The sequence below is a fragment of the Gadus morhua genome, chromosome 17 (assembly GCF_902167405.1).
Source record: "Gadus morhua chromosome 17, gadMor3.0, whole genome shotgun sequence".
In the NCBI taxonomy this organism is placed as follows: Eukaryota; Metazoa; Chordata; class Actinopteri; order Gadiformes; family Gadidae; genus Gadus; species Gadus morhua.
In genome coordinates this window covers 1,156,521-1,163,527 of record NC_044064.1, presented here as the reverse complement: position 1 = coordinate 1,163,527, position 7,007 = coordinate 1,156,521, and positions in this window count along the sequence as shown.

The window sequence follows — 7,007 nt, the reverse complement described above, 5'->3', positions numbered from 1 at the left end:
TCCATTTTTTTCTGCACAGCAAAAATCACAGTGTATATTGTACTCTATGGGTGTACATTTAACACCCATTTCGGGGTATATACAGGGTGCGATTTGCCAGTGGGGATGGTGGGGATTATCCCCCCCTCTGGTTTACACGTCCTACCCTCTGCTGAATTATTTTTATCCTCGGTGGGGATAAAAGTTATCCCCCCCACCCAAAGTATTTTCACCATTACATCGTAATAATTAACAACCAAAATACACAGGGTCCGTCTTCATTTTGATTGTGCTGTGATTTTGATCTACCGGGAGCGAGTCAGAGGCGTCGCGCTCGCAGAAAGCAGTTTTATTTTGAAAACCAACCGGATTTACTTGCGTTTCTATGGTTTCAAAAGTCAAATTCCTGTCCCCGCCGAAACAAAAGTTTAAATCAAACGGAGGAAAAATGAAAAGAATACAGAGCAGCATATCTTCATATTTTACAGGATCACAACAAAAAATTCAGAGAAAAAATATAACAGAAGATGAAACAAGATCTGACATTGCCGATCGGATGGTGGACAGCATCTCCCTGGCTGAGGAGAGCTCCCAGGCCGAACCGAGTGGACAGGGGTCAGTTGCTAATCCCTCGCCCCCCTTACCCCCCGAAACTATGGTTGGGGGCTGCATTGAGCCGGGTCGCTTCGCTAAATGGCGAGAGGGTCGAGAGTGGCTTACTGTCACCACAGACAGGTCAGTCCAGTGCACAGCCTGCTCTGAAATTAAAGATCTGGGTCCCTATACACAAGAGAGGCTCCACATCGACCCTGCATTCATTAATGGTGTAAAAGCAAAGTCAGCGAAAAAACTACATGACAAAATAAACCGACATGGAAAGTGCCACTCCCACCTGAAATGTCTTGATATTTTACAGACAAGACAACAGGCCGCAATTGAGAAGGCAGTTGACAACAGCGCCGAGTTGTGGAGAAAACATAATGCAAAACGTTTACAGGCCACTGAAAACTGCATGCGCACTGCCTACATGATATGCAAAAACAACCTTTCATTCAAAATGCAGCCACAGCTGGTGGAACTTCAGCAGCTTAACGGGGTAAATCTCGGATGTATGCTGCATTCAGACAAGGCTTGCCGCAACATAAACATGTTCATTGGAGATAAAATGACAGCACAGCTCGCGGACTTCATCAAAAACTCACCCGATAAGTTCAGCATCCTAATTGACGAGAGCACCACAGCGTCCAACAAAACATGCTTGATCGTCTATATTAGAATTCCTTATGAGGGCGAGATCTGCAACTTCTTTTTTCATCTTATCGAACTGCAGTCATGCACCGGGGAATCCATCTGTGACACCCTGCTACAAAGCCTGGCTGAGCAGGGCATCTCCGAGGACGTGTTGCGCTCCCGGCTAATCGGCATTGCAACCGACGGGGCAGCTTCTATGATGGGCAAATACAGAGGTGCAGCCACACTCCTGCGTGAGAGGGTCAACGTGAACCTGACGGTCATTCACTGCATGAATCACAAGCTAGAACTTGCAGTCCACGATGCTGTGAAAAAAAACACAGATGCCAGTCATTTCCAAATGTTCATCGACTCTCTATATGCATTTTTCTCTCAAAGCCCCAAACACATGAAAGAGCTTGAGTCTGCGGCTTTTGATTTGGGCATCCAGGCTCGTAGGATTGGGAGAGTGTTTGATGTGCGCTGGCTGTCCTCATCCTGCACGTCAGTGACAGCTCTCTGGGAGAGCTATCCAGCCTTGGTGAAACTTTTTGGAGAGGTGGCCAAAAGCCCATCCCGATCCACCAAGGAGAGGGCAAGATGTCAGGGTATACACACTAAAATGACAGAGTGGCTTTTTTTGGTGGAGATGGCACTGATTAAAGATGCGCTGGAGATTCTACAGGCCCTGTCACTTTTCCTTCAGAGGAGAGACGCAACAGCTGTCCGTGCCAACACTGAGGTAGGCGTGGCACTGAGCGCACTGAGAGCAATGAGGAAAGCCGACGGTGTGAACACAAAATGCATGAGGGAGGAATTTGAAAAATCTTCCACATTCAAGGGGGTCAGTGTGTCTCAGCCAGGTGATGGGGGCCGTCACAAGGCAGAGGTGTTTCGCGAGCGATTTTTCGTCTCCCTGGCTGACAACATTGAGCGCAGGCTGGATGACAACGGGATAATCTCTGCCGCCGCCGTTCTAAATCCATCAAACTGGCCATCTGATGAAGACGAGCGCATCCTCTACGGCGATGAAAAACTTCTCGCCATACACAAAACTCTTGCTGTTGAGGCCGCAACCAGTCCCATACTCCTGAAGGAGTTCCATGAGTTTAAATGTCACGGTGTCACAGGAGAGAGCATGCGCAAAGTTCTCACCGCTGTCTCCACGCTCCCAGTGTCCACAGCCGAGTGTGAAAGAGGTTTCAGCGCCATGAACCACATTCTCACAGATGGCAGAAACAGAATGAATGTGTCCACACTGCACAATCTGCTTTTCATCTCGGTAAATGCACCAGATGTTGCCTCCTTTCCGGCCCGCAGATTTGCAGAGATGTGGTTGAAGCAGGGTCACCACGCTGCTATCGATCCGCCAACAGGAAAGCAAAAAAAAGAGGCTGAAGTGCGTCATCAGAGCGGACTGTTTTCGTAGTCTGACCTATAGTCTACCCGATTAACCCATGGTATTTCATATTTTCTGTTGAACTGATATCGGGGGAAAAAAAAAAAATATATTTTTATTTGGCACATTTAAAAAAACAAAATACGTTCAAAATAGGCCTACCGCCTACGTTATGAAGCCTAAGTGTAAGGTTTAGATACACAAGGTCACAAGATCAACTGTTTTCATAAGTTTTCACACTGTTGTGTGGTTATTTTTCCTGAATAAAATGTTTCTCAAAATTATCCCCCCCTCTGGTTTTTTCACAAATCGCACCCTGGGTATATATATATATATATATATATATATATATATATATATATATATATATATATATATATATATATATATATATATATATATATATATATATATATATATATATATATATATAGGTCCAAGAGTTCAGTGTTCACTGAACACTGTTAGAAGAGCAAAATATGTACTCCAAATTTAGAGTTACATTTGAACACTTTGAGAGTGCAAATGTACTCTATTGGTGGTACTTTTGGGCACTCATTCAGTGCTTCCTTACACCTGCAGTGTAAACCTACAACCCCAGAGAGAAAAAAGATGTACTCCAAGTCAGTGCTTTGTAGCACTTCGCAGAGCTGATTATTTATACTTCTAGAGTGAGAATGTACTCTGACTGGTGTACAACCAACACCTTTGAGGTGAATTATCAACACTTCATGAATGAATAGTCTACACATTAGATTCTTGAAAACAATATATTTTTATTGATGCTGCTGTTGTTGTTACAGTGCATACATATATAATATAGTTAACATTATAGTTAAACTTTAATTATTTTACATCAAGAACCATATTTAGTTTTACATTTATATGATGTAACCAACAACTTGAAAGTAAATAAATAAATGTGTCCCTGTCAACCAATCAAAGGGGAATTCCGGTGTAAAACGGATTTGGGATATGTTTTGTATGATAACGAGTTGAAACGTTCGTTTTGGAGCACAAAAAACGCATATAGACGCTTTCTTCAGTTGGCTGTTTTTAGCCGATTCTATCAAAACACCATAAACTTGGAACAATGGGGGCAGTGGTTATGGTAAAAACTAAATCGCTATTTTAAACCATTTAAAAGGCTAGAAGTAGCCCGACACTTCTTTGGTAGTACAATAAGGGTATTAACATATAAAACGAGGCATTGAGAACTTTGTAAGTGTACAGATTGTTTATTAAAAAGTACATTTTATACACACAATACCATCAGTAGATCACCCGTCGACGCCATTTTGTTTTCAAGACTCGATAAGTACCGTATTGGTCCGAATATAAGACGACCCTGATTATAAGACGACCCCCCGTTTTTCAACACAAACATTTAGAAAAAAAGATTTGCAGACCAGATTTGCAGAACAAAGAACAGTGAATTAAACACTTGTTATATTAATGACAATAATAATAATGCCAGTCAAGGCCACGGCACTATCAAGGCAAAATATGTACAGTATGATTCAAAATTAATATCAAGCAACAATCAAGCAACATTGGGAACATTTTTAAATAACAGAAAAAATACAGGCCACATATTTAACTAAACTTAACTAAAATTCGCCAAACTTCTCCTCCGATCTCTCTCTATCGCTCACACACGTCCTCTGCCCCGCTGTGTTCGCTCTCGCTGTCATCGCTCCCCAGCTGCTCCGCTTCCACCGGCTCCGCCCAAAGCGCGTTTTCTCTGACGTATTCAAAAACTCTCCGGTCAACCTCACTGAAACGGCCACTTTGAGGACCACGGTAGGATTTGCGCTGACTGCTGACGTCTTTGAGACGTTATTTTGGTGCTCGCCATCTTCTTACGTTACACTCCGTGACCCCAAACTTCTTGGCAGCTTGGCAGTTGTTACTTGACTCTGCCTTATTGACGACCATTATTTTAAAATTGGCATCATAGCCCCTCCGCTGTTGTTGATTGACCTGACCCACTTTTGAGCCACTTGTCTCTAATGGTCAGCCTGTCTTTAACCACCGGTAACGGTCTGGTTTTTAAGGACGCTGAACTACTTCTTCCCGGAACCAATTTCTGGCGCAACCTGCGGCCGCGAATGTGTATTGACATTTAAAGGGAGAGGCGAAGAAGAGAAACTGCGCTCTGAATACTAGACCCCGAATATAAGACGACCCAACTTTTTCAGACCTATTTCGAGGGGAAAAAAGGCCGTCTTATATTCGGACCAATACGGTAGATTGACAAACACAGAGATTGTGACATCCATCAGCAACACACAAGCTCTGGCGGCATGCCATGGGACCTTTAAAGGAAATAAATAATTATCAGGATACAATTACCTTGTGAAACTTCACTACACGATCCACAGCTTCCCGGATACTGATTTTGACAGCTCCCTTCTTTCCACTTGGAGGTGGTGGCAGGAGGTAGACCAGCAGGAGAAGTGAGGCCATGTCACTATCCCAACCTGCAAAGGGAGAGCACATACTTTGAGCATGAAATACACCTGATGAAAGCACATGACACAACATAAAAGGTTCAAAAAGTTCTTGTCAATAAATAGTCAGCATCTAAAAAGGTGGCCAAATACAAACAGGTTATTATCATAGGACCCTTTTTAATAAAAAAAGGGTCCTATGTTCCCCAGTCTCATACAAAGAGGGGAACATAGGACCCGGGGTGCATAGGACCCGGGGAACATAGGACCCGGGGAACATAGACACGCTCCCACTAAATTGAAGCCACGTGCCTCGTTAGCATTAGCTAAAAATGGTAACGAGGCGTTAGCTAAATTGAAGACATGTGCCTCATTAGCATTGGCTATTAAGTTTGACGTTAGCTAAAATCGTTAGCATTTATAAGTTGGTTATCAGATCTAAAAGACGAAGAAATGCTGAATATTCTGCATTCAGGGTTTTCTGCAGGTTTGAACAAGTTAAATTTAAGACTTGAATACCTTCTTAAGACCCATTATGAATAAAATTTCTGACCTATATGAAGTACACACGCACAACTAACTATGAAACATAGAAACCCTGTGCATTATTCACTTGGTACTTTTCTTACCTGTTTACATTTCCGTGAAGTTCAAAAATGTCTTCGCTCACTCGGAGCAATTCCTTGGCGATATTGATTTGATCCTCTCTAGTCAACGGCCTGCTGAAACAGTTTGTCGCGTAGTGTGGAAGAGGACAAACGGTCACATGTCTCTAGATTCAACCAATGAGAAGGCGCAGCGACCCAATGACGAAACGAAACCTAAACCGACGTGCGGCCGGGAAAGTTTCAATCAACCGTTGGACACTCAGGGAGTCCATCATCCTAAAATAAACACTTAAATTACTCTACACCAGCATTATACTTAGAGACAACACCCAAGAGTGTTTCTGGTGCACCCCAAAAAATGTACTTGCCTATTCAACACCAAAGTGTATAAGATCTACTCTGGTCATGAATACTCTGGGATTTTAACACTTTGGCATTTGCTGTGTGTGGAGAACCGGCGGCTTGAATATTTACTACAGCGTTTCTACAGCTCGATGCGTTTCGCAATGAACCCGTCTTTGAGAAGATATTCCCGAACCGCATAAAAAGAAACCGGATCGTTTTTGCCCGTTTCGGCTCTGTGGACGGGGCCTTAATGAGGAGAGCAGAGAACACGGTGTGACCAAGTTCCAAAATGTATCAAAATAACTTCAAAGCCGCCAAAACAGCATTTTTACCTCCATCTTCATCTTCATCCTCTGGCTCATTTAGAATTATGTTCCTCAAACCTTGTAGCCGAAGATGGTCCAAAAACATATTTATTTTCATCTCCTTGAAAAACTAGCTGTGCATTGTCTCGGCCGATTTCCTCATGGCGCTCCTGTGGTGCTATTTCACCGGACACGCGGTACGTCGCGACTTTTCTTTCGGTGGAAAAACTCGATGGAAAACACTCTGGGTAACTCTGGGCCCATAACCTGTTAGCAGTAATATAATATGAACCTATTATAATAGTTAAAACCTATTGTGCCCCCATTTTTCTTTCTGTGCTCCTAAATTGTTTAGCTTAGGGGCAGGAGTGCTCCTGAAAAAAAAAAGTTACCGTAGAGCCCTGGGCTAGACGCCTCATTGTTCCGACGTCTCAATGTTCCGAAATATTTCCCATTAGATCGACATGCCACTATTCCGACGGTTCAATGTTCCGAAAACGAAACCCATTGGTCCGAAGGTCCGTTAGTCCGACTTTTCGAACTGGAGGCGCATTAGGCCGCCGGTTCAATATGCCGAATAGGAAAAATAGTTTTATACCTCGCTCGCTCCCTCTCCCTCTCCCTCTCTCTCTCACTCTCACTCTCTCTCCAAAATACAACCTAGGCCTACATATCACGTTCACAATGA